Source organism: Pseudophryne corroboree, chromosome 4 (assembly GCF_028390025.1).
Source record: "Pseudophryne corroboree isolate aPseCor3 chromosome 4, aPseCor3.hap2, whole genome shotgun sequence".
Taxonomy (NCBI): Eukaryota; Metazoa; Chordata; class Amphibia; order Anura; family Myobatrachidae; genus Pseudophryne; species Pseudophryne corroboree.
Window position 1 is genome coordinate 899,641,889 of NC_086447.1, and position 17,958 is coordinate 899,659,846.

General features: G+C 50.7%; 1 protein-coding gene and 1 long non-coding RNA gene across 4 annotated transcripts in view; one reads left to right on the forward strand and one right to left on the reverse strand.

Moving 5' to 3' along the window:
- LOC134910638 (uncharacterized) overlaps positions 1-10,580 on the reverse strand; it is an 85,890-nt gene extending 75,310 nt beyond the window's left edge. Inside the window, exon 1 of the long non-coding RNA XR_010176250.1 lies at positions 10,170-10,580. This is a non-coding gene — a long non-coding RNA (uncharacterized LOC134910638). The remainder of the gene's footprint in view (positions 1-10,169) is intronic.
- Positions 1-17,958, forward strand: part of BABAM2 (BRISC and BRCA1 A complex member 2) — a 462,713-nt gene that overhangs the window by 424,606 nt on the left and 20,149 nt on the right. The gene's annotated exons all lie outside the window — the stretch shown is intronic.

Consider the following 17,958-nt stretch of genomic DNA (forward strand, 5'->3'; position numbering starts at 1 on the left):
ACCAGGTAGAGAGCACTGAGACACATTGCACCAGGTAGAGAGCACTGAGACACCACTGCACCAGGTAGAGAGCACTGAGACACATTGCACCAGGTAGAGAGCACTGAGACACACTGCACCAGGTAGAGAGCACTGAGACACACTGCACCAGGTAGAAAGCACTGAGACACATTGCACCAGGTAGAGAGCACTGAGACACACTGCACCAGGTAGAGAGCACTGAGACACATTGCACCAGGTAGAGAGCACTGAGACACACTGCACCAGGTAGAGAGCACTGAGACACACTGCACCAGGTAGAGAGCACTGAGACACATTGCACCAGGTAGAGAGCACTGAGACACATTGCACCAGGTAGAGCACTGAGACACATTGCACCAGGTAGAGAGCACTGAGACACATTGCACCAGGTAGAGAGCACTGAGACACACTGCACCAGGTAGAGAGAACTGAGACACACTGCACCAGGTAGAAAGCACTGAGACACACTGCACCAGGTAGAGAGCACTGAGACACACTGCACCAGGTAGAGAGCACTGAGACACACTGCACCAGGTAGAAGAGCACTGAGACACATTGCACCAGGTAGAGAGCACTGAGACACACTGCACCAGGTAGAGAGCACTGAGACACACTGCACCAGGTAGAAAGCACTGAGACACATTGCACCAGGTAGAGAGCACTGAGACACACTGCACCAGGTAGAGAGCACTGAGACACACTGCACCAGGTAGAAAGCACTGAGACACATTGCACCAGGTAGAGAGCACTGAGACACACTGCACCAGGTAGAGAGCACTGAGACACACTGCACCAGGTAGAAAGCACTGAGACACATTGCACCAGGTAGAGAGCACTGAGAAACATTGCACCAGGTAGAGAGCACTGAGACACACTGCACCAGGTAGAGAGCACTGAGACACATGCACCAGGTAGAAAGCACTGAGACACACTGCACCAGGTAGAGAGCACTGAGACACACTGCACCAGGTAGAGAGCACTGAGACACACTGCACCAGGTAGAAAGCACTGAGACACATTGCACCAGGTAGAGAGCACTGAGACACACTGCACCAGGTAGAGAGCACTGAGACACATTGCACCAGGTAGAGAGCACTGAGACACACTGCACCAGGTAGAGAGCACTGAGACACATTGCACCAGGTAGAGAGCACTGAGACACATTGCACCAGGTAGAGAGCACTGAGACACATTGCACCAGGTAGAGAGCACTGAGACACATTGCACCAGGTAGAGAGCACTGAGACACATTGCACCAGGTAGAGAGCACTGAGACACTGCACCAGGTAGAGAGCACTGAGACACATTGCACCAGGTAGAGAGCACTGAGACACATTGCACCAGGTAGAGAGCACTGAGACACATTGCACCAGGTAGAGAGCACTGAGACACTGCACCAGGTAGAGAGCACTGAGACACATTGCACCAGGTAGAGAGCACTGAGACACATTGCACCAGGTAGAGAGCACTGAGACACACTGCACCAGGTAGAGAGCACTGAGACACATTGCACCAGGTAGAGAGCACTGAGACACATTGCACCAGGTAGAGAGCCACTGAGACACATTGCACCAGGTAGAGACCGACACATTGCACCAGGTAGAGAGAACTGAGACACACTGCACCAGGTAGAAAGCACTGAGACACACTGCACCAGGTAGAGAGCACTGAGACACACTGCACCAGTAGAGAGCACTGAGACACACTGCACCAGGTAGAAAGCACTGAGACACACTTGCACCAGGTAGAGAGCACTGAGACACATTGCACCAGGTAGAGAGCACTGAGACACACTGCACCAGGTAGAGAGCACTGAGACACATTGCACCAGGTAGAGAGCACTGAGACACTGCACCAGGTAGAGAGCACTGAGACACATTGCACCAGGTAGAGAGCACTGAGACACATTGCACCAGGTAGAGAGCACTGAGACACATTGCACCAGGTAGAGAGCACTGAGACACATTGCACCAGGTAGAGAGCACTGAGACACATTGCACCAGGTAGAGAGAACTGAGACACATTGCACCAGGTAGAGAGCACTGAGACACATTGCACCAGGTAGAGAGCACTGAGACACATTGCACCAGGTAGAGAGCACTGAGACACATTGCACCAGGTAGAGAGCACTGAGATACATTGCACCAGGTAGAGAGCACTGAGATACATTGCACCAGGTAGAGAGCACTGAGACACATGCACCAGGTAGAGAGCACTGAGACACATTGCACCAGGTAGAGAGCACTGAGACACATTGCACCAGGTAGAGAGCACTGAGACACATTGCACCAGGTAGAGAGCACTGAGACACATTGCACCAGGTAGAGAGCACTGAGACACATTGCACCAGGTAGAGAGCACTGAGACACATTGCACCAGGTAGAGAGCACTGAGACACATTGCACCAGGTAGAGAGCACTGAGAAACATTGCACCAGGTAGAGAGCACTGAGACACATTGCACCAGGTAGAGAGCACTGAGACACTGCACCAGGTAGAGAGTACTGAGACACATTGCACCAGGTAGAGAGCACTGAGACACATTGCACCAGGTAGAGAGCACTGAGACACATTGCACCAGGTAGAGAGCACTGAGACATTGCACCAGGTAGAGAGCACTGAGACACATTGCACCAGGTAGAGAGCACTGAGACACATTGCACCAGGTAGAGAGCACTGAGACACATTGCACCAGGTAGAGAGCACTGAGACACATTGCACCAGGTAGAGAGCACTGAGACACTTGCACCAGGTAGAGAGCACTGAGACACATTGCACCAGGTAGAGAGCACTGAGACACCCTGCACCAGGTAGAAAGCACTGAGACACATTGCACCAGGTAGAGCACTGAGACACATTGCACCAGGTAGAGAGCACTGAGAAACATTGCACCAGGTAGAGAGCACTGAGACACATTGCACCAGGTAGGAAGCACTGAGACACATTGCACCAGGTAGAGAGCACTGAGACACATTGCACCAGGTAGAGAGCACTGAGACACATTGCACCAGGTAGAGAGCACTGAGACACATTGCACCAGGTAGAGAGCACTGAGACACATTGCACCAGGTAGAGAGCACTGAGACACATTGCACCAGGTAGAGAGCACTGAGACACATTGCACCAGGTAGAGAGCACTGAGACACATTGCACCAGGTAGAGAGCACTGAGACACATGCACCAGGTAGAGAGCACTGAGACACATTGCACCAGGTAGAGAGCACTGAGACACACTGCACCAGGTAGAGAGCACTGAGACACACTGCACCAGGTAGAGCACTGAGACACATTGCACCAGGTAGAGAGCACTGAGAAACATTGCACCAGGTAGAGAGCACTGAGACACATTGCACCAGGTAGAAGCACTGAGACACATTGCACCAGGTAGAGAGCACTGAGACACACTGCACCAGGTAGAGAGCACTGAGACACACTGCACCAGGTAGAAAGCACTGAGACACATTGCACCAGGTAGAGAGCACTGAGATACACTGCACCAGGTAGAGAGCACTGAGACACACTGCACCAGGTAGAAAGCACTGAGACACATTGCACCAGGTAGAGAGCACTGAGATACACTGCACCAGGTAGAGAGCACTGAGACACACTGCACCAGGTAGAAAGCACTGAGACACATTGCACCAGGTAGAGAGCACTGAGAAACATTGCACCAGGTAGAGAGCACTGAGACACATTGCACCAGGTAGAGAGCACTGAGACACACTGCACCAGGTAGAGAGCACTGAGACACACTGCACCAGGTAGAGAGCACTGAGACACATTGCACCAGGTAGAGAGCACTGAGACACATTGCACCAGGTAGAGAGCACTGAGACACATTGCACCAGGTAGAGAGCACTGAGACACATTGCACCAGGTAGAGAGCACTGAGACACATGCACCAGGTAGAGAGCACTGAGACACATTGCACCAGGTAGAGAGCACTGAGACACATTGCACCAGGTAGAGAGCACTGAGACACATTGCACCAGGTAGAGAGCACTGAGATACATTGCACCAGGTAGAGAGCACTGAGACACTGCACCAGGTAGAGAGCACTGAGACACATTGCACCAGGTAGAGAGCACTGAGACACATTGCACCAGGTAGAGAGCACTGAGACACATTGCACCAGGTAGAGAGCACTGAGACACATTGCACCAGGTAGAGAGCACTGAGACACCTGCACCAGGTAGAGAGCACTGAGACACATTGCACCAGGTAGAGAGCACTGAGACACCCTGCACCAGGTAGAAAGCACTGAGATACATTGCACCAGGTAGAGCACTGAGACACATTGCACCAGGTAGAGAGCACTGAGAAACATTGCACCAGGTAGAGAGCACTGAGACACATTGCACCAGGTAGAGAGAACTGAGACACACTGCACCAGGTAGAAAGCACTGAGACACACTGCACCAGGTAGAGAGCACTGAGACACACTGCACCAGGTAGAGAGCACTGAGACACACTGCACCAGGTAGAGAGCACTGAGACACATCTGCACCAGGTAGAGAGCACTGAGACACACTGCACCAGGTAGAGAGCACTGAGACACACTGCACCAGGTAGAAAGCACTGAGACACATTGCACCAGGTAGAGAGCACTGAGACACACTGCACCAGGTAGAGAGCACTGAGACACACTGCACCAGGTAGAAAGCACTGAGACACATTGCACCAGGTAGAGAGCACTGAGATACACTGCACCAGGTAGAGAGCACTGAGACACACTGCACCAGGTAGAAAGCACTGAGACACATTGCACCAGGTAGAGAGCACTGAGAAACACTGCACCAGGTAGAGAGCACTGAGACACACTGCACCAGGTAGAAAGCACTGAGACACACTGCACCAGGTAGAGAGCACTGAGACACACTGCACCAGGTAGAGAGCACTGAGACACATTGCACCAGGTAGAAGCACTGAGACACATGCACCAGGTAGAGAGCACTGAGACACACTGCACCAGTAGAGCACTGACACACTGCACCAGGTAGAAAGCACTGAGACACATTGCACCAGGTAGAGAGCACTGAGATACACTGCACCAGGTAGAGAGCACTGAGACACACTGCACCAGGTAGAAAGCACTGAGACACACTGCACCAGGTAGAGAGCACCTGAGACACACTGCACCAGGTAGAGAGCACTGAGACACATTGCACCAGGTAGAAGCACTGAGACACACTGCACCAGGTAGAGAGCACTGAGACACATTGCACCAGGTAGAGAGCACTGAGACACATTGCACCAGGTAGAGAGCACTGAGACACATTGCACCAGGTAGAGAGCACTGAGACACTGCACCAGGTAGAGAGCACTGAGACACATTGCACCAGGTAGAGAGCACTGAGACACACTGCACCAGGTAGAGAGCACTGAGACACATTGCACCAGGTAGAGCACTGAGACACCCTGCACCAGGTAGAAAGCACTGAGACACATTGCACCAGGTAGAGCACTGAGACACATTGCACCAGGTAGAGAGCACTGAGAAACATTGCACCAGGTAGAGAGCACTGAGACACATTGCACCAGGTAGAGAGAACTGAGACACACTGCACCAGGTAGAAAGCACTGAGACACACTGCACCAGGTAGAGAGCACTGAGACACACTGCACCAGGTAGAGAGCACTGAGACACACTGCACCAGGTAGAAAGCACTGAGACACATTGCACCAGGTAGAGAGCACTGAGACACACTGCACCAGGTAGAGAGCACTGAGACACACTGCACCAGGTAGAAAGCACTGAGACACATTGCACCAGGTAGAGAGCACTGAGATACACTGCACCAGGTAGAGAGCACTGAGACACACTGCACCAGGTAGAAAGCACTGAGACACATTGCACCAGGTAGAGAGCACTGAGATACACTGCACCAGGTAGAGAGCACTGAGACACACTGCACCAGGTAGAAAGCACTGAGACACATTGCACCAGGTAGAGAGCACTGAGAAACATTGCACCAGGTAGAGAGCACTGAGACACATTGCACCAGGTAGAGAGAACTGAGACACACTGCACCAGGTAGAAAGCACTGAGACACACTGCACCAGGTAGAGAGCACTGAGACACACTGCACCAGGTAGAGAGCACTGAGACACACTGCACCAGGTAGAGAGCACTGAGACACACTGCACCAGGTAGAGAGCACTGAGACACACTGCACCAGGTAGAAAGCACTGAGACACATTGCACCAGGTAGAGAGCACTGAGATACACTGCACCAGGTAGAGAGCACTGAGACACACTGCACCAGGTAGAAAGCACTGAGACACACTGCACCAGGTAGAGAGCACTGAGACACACTGCACCAGGTAGAGAGCACTGAGACACATTGCACCAGGTAGAAAGCACTGAGACACACTGCACCAGGTAGAGAGCACTGAGACACACTGCACCAGGTAGAGAGCACTGAGACACATTGCACCAGGTAGAGAGCACTGAGACACATTGCACCAGGTAGAGAGCACTGAGACACTGCACCAGGTAGAGAGCACTGAGACACATTGCACCAGGTAGAGAGCACTGAGACACCCTGCACCAGGTAGAAAGCACTGAGACACATTGCACCAGGTAGAGCACTGAGACACATTGCACCAGGTAGAGAGCACTGAGAAACATTGCACCAGGTAGAGAGCACTGAGACACATTGCACCAGGTAGAGAGAACTGAGACACACTGCACCAGGTAGAAAGCACTGAGACACACTGCACCAGGTAGAGAGCACTGAGACACACTGCACCAGGTAGAGAGCACTGAGACACACTGCACCAGGTAGAAAGCACTGAGACACATTGCACCAGGTAGAGAGCACTGAGACACACTGCACCAGGTAGAGAGCACTGAGACACACTGCACCAGGTAGAAAGCACTGAGACACATTGCACCAGGTAGAGAGCACTGAGATACACTGCACCAGGTAGAGAGCACTGAGACACACTGCACCAGGTAGAAAGCACTGAGACACATTGCACCAGGTAGAGAGCACTGAGATACACTGCACCAGGTAGAGAGCACTGAGACACACTGCACCAGGTAGAAAGCACTGAGACACATTGCACCAGGTAGAGAGCACTGAGAAACATTGCACCAGGTAGAGAGCACTGAGACACATTGCACCAGGTAGAGAGAACTGAGACACACTGCACCAGGTAGAAAGCACTGAGACACACTGCACCAGGTAGAGAGCACTGAGACACACTGCACCAGGTAGAGAGCACTGAGACACACTGCACCAGGTAGAGAGCACTGAGACACACTGCACCAGGTAGAGAGCACTGAGACACACTGCACCAGGTAGAGAGCACTGAGACACACTGCACCAGGTAGAAAGCACTGAGACACATTGCACCAGGTAGAGAGCACTGAGATACACTGCACCAGGTAGAGAGCACTGAGACACACTGCACCAGGTAGAAAGCACTGAGACACACTGCACCAGGTAGAGAGCACTGAGACACACTGCACCAGGTAGAGAGCACTGAGACACATTGCACCAGGTAGAAAGCACCGAGACACACTGCACCAGGTAGAGAGCACTGAGACACACTGCACCAGGTAGAGAGCACTGAGACACATTGCACCAGGTAGAGAGCACTGAGACACATTGCACCAGGTAGAGAGCACTGAGACACTGCACCAGGTAGAGAGCACTGAGACACATTGCACCAGGTAGAGAGCACTGAGACACCCTGCACCAGGTAGAAAGCACTGAGACACATTGCACCAGGTAGAGCACTGAGACACATTGCACCAGGTAGAGAGCACTGAGAAACATTGCACCAGGTAGAGAGCACTGAGACACATTGCACCAGGTAGAGAGAACTGAGACACACTGCACCAGGTAGAAAGCACTGAGACACACTGCACCAGGTAGAGAGCACTGAGACACACTGCACCAGGTAGAGAGCACTGAGACACACTGCACCAGGTAGAAAGCACTGAGACACATTGCACCAGGTAGAGAGCACTGAGACACACTGCACCAGGTAGAGAGCACTGAGACACACTGCACCAGGTAGAAAGCACTGAGACACATTGCACCAGGTAGAGAGCACTGAGATACACTGCACCAGGTAGAGAGCACTGAGATACACTGCACCAGGTAGAGAGCACTGAGACACACTGCACCAGGTAGAAAGCACTGAGACACATTGCACCAGGTAGAGAGCACTGAGAAACATTGCACCAGGTAGAGAGCACTGAGACACATTGCACCAGGTAGAGAGAACTGAGACACACTGCACCAGGTAGAAAGCACTGAGACACACTGCACCAGGTAGAGAGCACTGAGACACACTGCACCAGGTAGAGAGCACTGAGACACACTGCACCAGTAGAAGCACTGAGACACATTGCACCAGGTAGAGAGCACTGAGACACACTGCACCAGGTAGAGAGCACTGAGACACACTGCACCAGGTAGAGAGCACTGAGACACACTGCACCAGGTAGAGAGCACTGAGACACACTGCACCAGGTAGAGAGCACTGAGACACACTGCACCAGGTAGAGAGCACTGAGACACATTGCACCAGGTAGAGAGCACTGAGACACATTGCACCAGGTAGAAAGCACTGAGACACTGCACCAGGTAGAGAGCACTGAGACACACTGCACCAGGTAGAGAGCACTGAGACACACTGCACCAGGTAGAGAGCACTGAGACACACTGCACCAGGTAGAGAGCACTGAGACACACTGCACCAGATAGAGAGCACTGAGACACACTGCACCAGGTAGAGAGCACTGAGACACACTGCACCAGGTAGAGAGCACTGAGACACACTGCACCAGGTAGGGCACATTTTTGATCTCCGCTTTTTTTTTCTGCCAATTTTACTTACTGTGGGCTGATGCTGCGGAGGTTGATCGCGCTGGTTTCCCCCTCACACTGGATTAAGGCTCTGGGAGGCCAGGAGCACTAAAGAGCAGGGGGCCCCCATGGACTAAAATTTTAAGTTGTTTTATATATATATATATATATATATATATATATATATAGAGAGAGAGAGAGAGAGAGAGAGAGAGAGAGAGAGACGGATGAGATTAGGCGGCACTCACAGGACTGAATATGAAGAAATTAATATTGAGGCAACTAGTGCCTAATTATCATCAACGTTTCAGTTTTATTTAAAAAAAAACTTTCGTCAGGATACTATTTTTTTTTAAATAAAACTGAAACGTTGATGATAATTAGGCACTAGTTGCCTCGATATTAATTTCTTCATATTCAGTCCTGTGAGTGCCGCCTAATCTCTTCCGTCTCTATATTCCACTTCTTCGAGTGGTAAGGAGGGCACCAAGGCGCTTACTACATCCAGGACAGAGTGCCGGCCGTTACTGATAGATTTTATATATATATATATATATACTATGGAGTACTATATATATATATATATATATATATATATATATAGTACCAGTCAAAAGCAAAAGTCTGGACACGCTTTCTCATTCACTCCATTGAGAAAGTGTGACAAAACTTGTGACTGGTACTGTATGTGTGTGTGTGTGTGTGTGTGTGTGTGTGTGTGTGTGTGTGTGTGTGTGTGTGTGTGTGTGTGTGTGTATATATATATATATAGGCAAGCAGTGTAAGGCGGCACTCACGAGACTTGAGACAAGAGTAATCAGACGGACAGCGTCACCGTTTATTTATATATATATATATATATATATATGTGTATATATATATATATATATGTATATATATATTATAATATATACACCCTGTAGATGCAGGATACTGGAACCAGGCAGAGGCACTCAGATATTTTCAAAGTGCAGCAGGCACAGGGGGCCACACAACATGGGAGGAGGAGGGGAGGGGGGGGGGGATAGATGGTTCCGCACACACATAAGACAAGGGGTAGTGGGGCCACACACAGGGGGTTGGGGGGGGGGGGGGTAGATGGTTCTGCACACACATAAGACAAGGGGTAGTGGGGCCACACACAGGGGGTTGGGGGGGCAGGAGGGCACAAGGTGTCACACACACGGGGGGGGGGCACAAACCAGGGTGAGGGAGGTAAAGTGTGCCACACACAAAGGCTGGGGGTAAATGGGGCCTCATGCAGGGGGTAGGATATGGCAATGCATAAAAATACATGTACATTACTTTGTGTATATCTACTCACACTCTGGCAGCTGAGGGTCACACTCCGGTAGGTGGGTACGTTGGCCAGTGGCACTGGCTGGTGGGAGATGGGGGCTGCCCGCGGGTGTCAGGCCATGCACACAGAGGAGGGAGCGCTGGGTTTGCCTCGGCGGGAAAGGCAAACCCAGCCCTCCTGTCTCTCGCAGGGGAGGGGAGATGCGGCGGCTGACAACTAAGGACGGGTGGGACGAGGCGGGCGGGACGGACGAGGCGGGCGGGACGGGGCGGGCCGCGGAGGTCTCTGTCTCTCATGCAGGGAGACAGTGTGATTAAGCACACTGCAGTAATCACACTGCAGTAATGTGTCCGGCGGCGTGGCGGGGTCCGGCGGGCAGCAAAGTGCGGGGCGGGAGTGCGCACACAAACGGGCAGGGCGGCATTCAGGTGTCTAAAAAAGGGGCAGGGCGCAGCGCCCTGTGAAAGACACCTAGAGTGAACACTATACGAAGGCAGGCAGCTACCCTCCATGTTTTGGGTCGCAGCGGCTGTGTGTGACGTCACGCGGCCACCATGCCCTTCAAGCAGTCCGGACACACCTGCGTTGTCCTGACCCCGCCCCCAAACACGAGTCAACGCCCCTTTAACACTTCGTGATGCCCCCTCCCACCCCATGAACACCTCTACCTGTTAATCAGGCAGAGGCGTTCGCACAAGTGAAATGCAGCACAGGGCATCAGCATGCAGCGTTCCATGCGGAATCAGGCCCAGAGTCAGTGTGGTCACGGTGCACTCATATCCCACTGTTCATAAAGGTCAACTAAAAACAAACCTTTTTTTATTAGGTATAATTAAAAAGCAGGGAATCCGAAAAACTATCATTGCATCAAACAAATGGGCCCTCATTCCGAGTTGATCCGCATGGTAGCAGTTTTCTTGCAGCCGTGCGATCAGATAGTCGCCATCTATGGGGGAGTGCATTTTAGCATAGCAAGTGCGCAATCACTTGTGCAGGGGAGCTGTGCAAAAGGTTTTTGTGCAGTTTCTAATTACCTCAGAACTCACTCAGCCGCTGCGATCACTTCAGCCTGTCAGGTCCCAGAGCTGACGTCAGAAACCCGCCCTGCAAACGCCTGCGTTTTCAACGGCACTCCCAGAAATCGGTCAGTTGCCACCCAGAAACGCCTTCTTGCTGTCATTCACCTTGCGATCGCGTTCTTCGTACGGTCCCTCGCTGCCCGGCATTTCCCGTCACTGGGCAGCATCGCGTCTGCGCATTGCGGTCGCGGCGCATGCGCAGTTCAGACCCGATCTCACCGCTGAGAACAACTGCAGCGTACGAACGGCTCGGAATGACCCCCAATGTACACAGAAAGCCGGCCGGTAAGCAATACAAACACATTACCCGCATATACTGTATTACCTGTTGGATAAATATGAGCCACAGCAGTTATCTTACACCAGCTAGGTCAGTGAGTAATAAACACACTGCGCCCTCAGTAACCGATCTCAGAAATATCATTACAGTATGTCTGATCTAAAGACCCACAGAAAAATTGTGCTTAATAATTCTCATTACAGGTGATACCCTTTAATTGTTGCAGATTGTTGTAAAGGAGAATCATATGTCTCCCATTTAAACATGAAATCTCCTTTGGCTATAAGAGCCCTGTGATATGTGTGGTTCTCATAACTTGATACTTATCAGACCTATGTAACTATTAAGTTACATTGTTTACAAACTCACTGACATTTATTTCCCTTGTCTTGAGAAACAATGATACTTTATAACTACTTTGTACTGCCAGAGACTCTAGTTCTAGACTTTATTGGGTAAAGTAGTATCACAGGAAGTTTAATGAAACAATATATTTCTCTAACGTCCTAAGTGGATGCTGGGGACTCCGTAAGGACCATGGGGAATAGCGGCTCCGCAGGAGACTGGGCACATCTAAAGAAAGCTGTAGGACTATCTGGTGTGCACTGGCTCCTCCCCCTATGACCCTCCTCCAAGCCCCAGTTAGATCTCTGTGCCCGAACGAGAAGGGTGCACACTAGGGGCTCTCCTGAGCTTCTTAGTGAAAGTTTTAGTTTAGGTTTTTTATTTTCAGTGAGACCTGCTGGCAACAGGCTCACTGCATCGAGGGACTAAGGGGAGAAGAAGCGAACTCACCTGCGTGCAGAGTGGATTGGGCTTCTTAGGCTACTGGACATTAGCTCCAGAGGGACGATCACAGGCCCAGCTTGGATGGGTCCCAGAGCTGCGCCGCCGGCCCCCTTACAGAGCCAGAAGGCAGAAGAGGTCCGGAAAATCGGCGGCAGAAGACGTCCTGTCTTCAACAAGGTAGCGCACAGCACTGCAGCTGTGCGCCATTGCTCTCAGCACACTTCACACTCCGGTCACTGAGGGTGCAGGGGGCGCTGGGGGGGGCGCCCTGAGACGCAATAATAAACACCTTGGATGGCAAAAAATGCATCACATATAGCTCCTGGGCTATATGGATGCATTTAACCCCTGCCAAAATACATAAAAAAACGGGAGATAAGGCCGCCGATAAGGGGGCGGAGTCTATCTCCTCAGCACACTGGCGCCATTTTCCCTCACAGCTCCGTTGGAGGGAAGCTCCCTGGCTCTCCCCTGCAGTCACTACACTACAGAAAGGGTTAAAAAAGAGAGGTTTACTATACAGCAGCTATAAGGGGAAAAACACTTATATAAGGTTATCCCTGTATATATATAGCGCTCTGGTGTGTGCTGGCAAACTCTCCCTCTGTCTCCCCAAAGGGCTAGTGGGGTCCTGTCCTCTATCAGAGCATCCCCTGTGTGTGTGCTGTATGTCGGTACTTTTGTGTCGACATGTATGAGGAGAAAAATGATGTGGAGACGGAGCAGATTGCCTGTAATAGTGATGTCACCCCCTAGGGGGTCGACACCTGAGTGGATGAACTGTTGGAAGAAATTACGTGACAGTGTCAGCTCTGTATAAAAGACAGTGGTTGACATGAGACAGCCGGCTACTCAGCTTGTGCCTGTCCAGACGTCTCATAGGCCGTCAGGGGCTCTAAAGCGCCCGTTACCTCAGATGGCAGATATAGACGCCGACACGGATACTGACTCCAGTGTCGACGGTGAAGAGACAAATGTGACTTCCAGTAGGGCCACACGTTACATGATTGAGGCAATAAAAAATGTTTTACACATTTCTGATAATACAAGTACCACCAAAAAGGGGTATTATGTTCGGTGAGGAAAAACTACCGGTAGTTTTTCTGAATCTGAGAAATTAAATGAGGTGTGTGATGATGCGTGGGTTTCCCCCGATAACAACTGATAAATTCTAAAATGTTATTGGCATTATATCCTTTCCCGCCAGAGGTTAGGGTGCGTTGGGAAACACCCACTAGGGTGGATAAAGCGCTCACACGCTTGTAAGGGCTCTATCCTCTCCTGAGATGGCCGCCCTTAAGGATCCTGCTGATAGAAAGCAGGAGGGTATCCTAAAATGTATTTACACACATACTGGTGTTATACTGCGACCAGCAATCGCCTCAGCCTGGATGTGCAGTGCTGGGTTGGCGTGGTCGGATTCCCTGACTGAAAATATTGATACCCTAGATAGGGACAGTATATTTTTGCCTATAGAGCATTTGAAAGATGCATTTCTATATATGCGTGATGCACAGCGGAATATTTGCCGACTGGCATCAAGTCTAAGTGCGTTGTCCATTTCTACCAGTAGAGGGTTATGGACACGTCAGTGGTCAGGTGATGCGTATTCCAAACGGCATTTGGAAGTATTGCCTTATTAAGGGGAGGAGTTATTTGGGGTCGGTCTTTCAGACCTGGTGGCCACGGCAACAGCTGGGAAATCCACGTTTGTACCCCAGGTCGCCTCTCAACATGAGAAGACGCCGTATTATCAGGCGCAGTCTTTTCGTGGATAAGCGGGCAAAAGGTTCCTCATTTCTGCCCCGTGACAGAGGGAGAGGAAAAAGGCTGCAGAAATCAGCCAGTTCCCAGGAACAGAAACCCTCTCCCGCCTCTGCCAAGCCCTCAGTATACGCTGGGACTTTACAAGCAGAATCAGGCACGGTGGGGGGCCCGTCTCAATGAATTTCAGCGCGCAGTGGGCTCACTCGCAAGTAGACCCCTGGATCCTTCAGGTGATATCTCAGGGGTACAAATTAGAATTCGAGACGTCTCCCCCTCGCCGTTTCCTAAAGTCGGCTTTACCGATGTCTCCTTCTGACAGGGAGACAGTTTTGGAAGCCATTCACAAGCTGTATTCCCAGCAGGTGATAATCAAGATACCCCTCCTGCAACAGGGAACGGGGTATTATTCCACACTGTTGTGGTACCGAAGCCGGACGGCTCGGTGAGACCGATTCTAAATCTAAAATCTTTGAACACTTACATACAGAGCTTCAAATTCAAGATTGAGTCACTCAGAGCAGTGATTGCGAACCTGGAAGAAGGGGACTACATGATGTCTCGGAACATCAAGGATGCTTACCTTCATGTCAAAATTTACCCTTCTCACCAAGGGTACCTCAGGTTTATGGTACAGAACTGTCACTAGCAGTTCAGACGCTGCCGTATAGATGGTCCACGGCACCCCGGGTCTTTACCAAGGTAATGGCCGAAATTATGATATTCCTTCAAAGGAAGGGAATTTTAGTTATCCCTTACTTGGACAATTCCCTGATAAGGGTAAGATCCAGGGAACAGTTGGAGGTCGGTGTAGCACTATCTCAGGTAGTGTTGCTGCAGCACGGTTGGATTCTCAATATTCCAAAATCGTAGCAGGTTCCGACGACTTGTCTTCTGTTCCTAGGGATGATCCTGGACACAGTCCAGAAAAAGGTGTTTCTCCCGGAGGAGAAAGCCAGGGAGTTATCCGAGCTAGTCAGGAACCTCCTAAAACCGAGCCAAGTCTCAGTGCATCAATGCACAAGGGTTCTGGGTAAAATGGTGGCTTCCTACGAAGCAATCCCATTCGGCAGATTCCACGCAAGAACTTTCCAGTGGGACCTGCTGGACAAATGGTCCGGGTCGCATCTTCAGATGCATCAGCGGATAACCCTGTCACCAAGGACAAGGGGTCCCTCCTGTGGTGGTTGCAGAGTGCTCATCTTCTAGAGGGCCGCAGATTCGGCATTCAGGACTGGGTCCTGGTAACCACGGATGCCAGCCTGCGAGGCTGGGGAGCAGTCACACAGGGAAGGAATATCCAGGACTTATGGTCAAGCCTGGAGACATCACTTCACATAAATATCCTGAAGCTAAGGGACATTTACAATGCTCTAAGCTTAGCAAGACCTCTGCTTCAAGGTCAGCCGGTGTTGATCCAGTCGGACAACATCACGGCAGTCACCCACGTAAACAGACAGGGTGGCACAAGAAGCAGGAGGGCAATGGCAGAAGCTGCAAGGATTCTTCGCTGGGCGGAGAATCATGTGATAGCACTGTCAGCAGTATTCATTCCGGGAGTGGACAACTGGGAAGCAGACTTCCTCAGCACGACCTCCACCCGGGAGAGTGGGGACTTCACCCAGAAGTCTTCCACATGATTATAAACCGTTGGGAAAAACTCGACAGGTATTGCGCCAGGTCCAGGGACCCTCAGGCAATAGCTGTAGACGCTCTGGTAACACCGTGGGTGTACCAGTCAGGGTATGTGTTCCCTCCTCTGCCTCTCATACCCAAGGTACTGAGATTGATAAGATGGAGAGGAGTAAGCACTATATTCGTGGCTCCGGATTGGCCAAGAAGGACTTGGTAACCGGAACTTCAAGAGATGCTCACGGAGGATCCGTGGCCTCTACCTCTAAGAAGGGACCTGCTCCAGCAAGGACCCTGTCTGTTCCAAGACTTACCGCGGCTGCGTTTGACGGCATGGCGGTTGAACGCCGGATCCCGAAGGAAAAAAGGCATTCCGGATGAAGTCATCCCTATCCTGATCTAAGCCAGGAAGGATGTAACCGCAAAAACATTATCACCGCAATTGGCGAAAATATGTTGCGTGGTGCGAGGCCAGTAAGGCCCGACGGTGGAAATTCAACTGGGTCGATTCCTACATTTCCTGCAAACAGGAGTGTCTATGGGCCTGAAATTGGGGTCCATTAAGGTTCAAATTTCGGCCCTGTCAATTTTCTTCCAAAAAGAACTAGCTTCAGTCCCTGAAGTTCAGACGTTTGTGAAAGGGGTACTGCATATACAGCCTCCTTTTGTGCCTCCAGTGGCACTTTGGGATCTCAATGTAGTTTTGGGTTCCAAAAGTCACATTGGTTTGAACCACTTAAATCTGTGGAGTTAAAATATCTCACATGGAAAGTGGTCATGCTGTTGGCCCTGGCCGGGGCCAGGCGCGTGTCAGAATTGGCGGCTTTATCCTGAAATAGCCCTTATCTGATGTTCCATTCGGACATGGCGGAATTGAGGACTCGTCCTCAGTTTCTCCCTAAGGTGGTTTCAGCGTTTCACCTGAACCAACCTATTTGTGGTGCCTGCGGCTACTAGGGACTTGGAGGACTCCAAGTTGCTAGACGTGGTCAGGGCCCTGAAAATATATGTTTCCAGGAGGGCTGGAGTCAGGAAATCTGACTCGCTGTTTATCCTGTATGCACCCAACAAGCTGGGTGCTCCTGCTTCTAAGCAGACTATTGCTCGTTGGATTTGTAGTACAATTCAGCTTGCACATTCTGTGGCAGGCCTGCCACAGCCAAAAATCTGTAAATGCCCACTCCACAAGGAAGGTGGGCTCATCTTGGGCGGCTGCCCGAGGGGTCTCGGCTTTACAACTTTGCCGAGCAGCTACTTGGTCAGGAGCAAATACGTTTGTAAAATTCTACAAAATTGATATCCTGGCTGAGGAGGACCTGGAGTTCTCTCATTTGGTGCTGCAGAGTCATCCGCACTCTCCCGCCCGTTTGGGAGCTTTGGTATAATCCCCATGGTCCTTACGGAGTCCCCAGCATCCACTTAGGACGTTAGAGAAAATAAGAATTTACTTACCGATAATTCTATTTCTCATAGTCCGTAGTGGATGCTGGGCGCCCATCCCAAGTGCGGATTGTCTGCAATACTTGTACATAGTTATTGTTACAAAAATCGGGTTATTATTGTTGTGAGCCATCTTTTCAGAGGCTCCTCTGTTATCATGCTGTTAACTGGGTTCAGATCACAGGTTATACGGTGTGATTGGTGTGGCTGGTATGAGTCTTACCCGGGATTCAAAATCCTTCCTTATTGTGTACGCTCGTCCGGGCACAGTATCCTAACTGAGGCTTGGAGGAGGGTCATAGGGGGAGGAGCCAGTGCACACCAGATAGTCCTAAAGCTTTCTTTAGATGTGCCCAGTCTCCTGCGGAGCCGTTATTCCCCATGGTCCTTACGGAGTCCCCAGCATCCACTACGGACTATGAGAAATAGAATTATCGGTAAGTAAATTCTTATTTTTTCTTTTACACTATTTTCTTTTCTGTCATTTTTGTAATAAAATAAAAAATTTTTTAGCTAAGCCCTATTTATTTTTATATAATATAGATATGAGGATTAATACTGAATTGTGACGATGACATTTGTTTAATACTATGGTAATGCCCACTTGCCTTTTTGGTGCACTAATTACCCGATAAAGGCCCTCATTCCGAGTTGATCGCTCGCTAGCTACTTTTAGCAGCCGTGCAAACGCAAAGTCGCTGCCCACTGGGGTAGTGTATTTTAGCTGTGCAAGTGTGCGAACGCCTGTGCAGCCGAGCGCTACAAAAATGTGCAGTTTCTGAGTAGGTCTGAACTTACTCAGCCGCTGCGATCACTTCAGCCTGTCCGG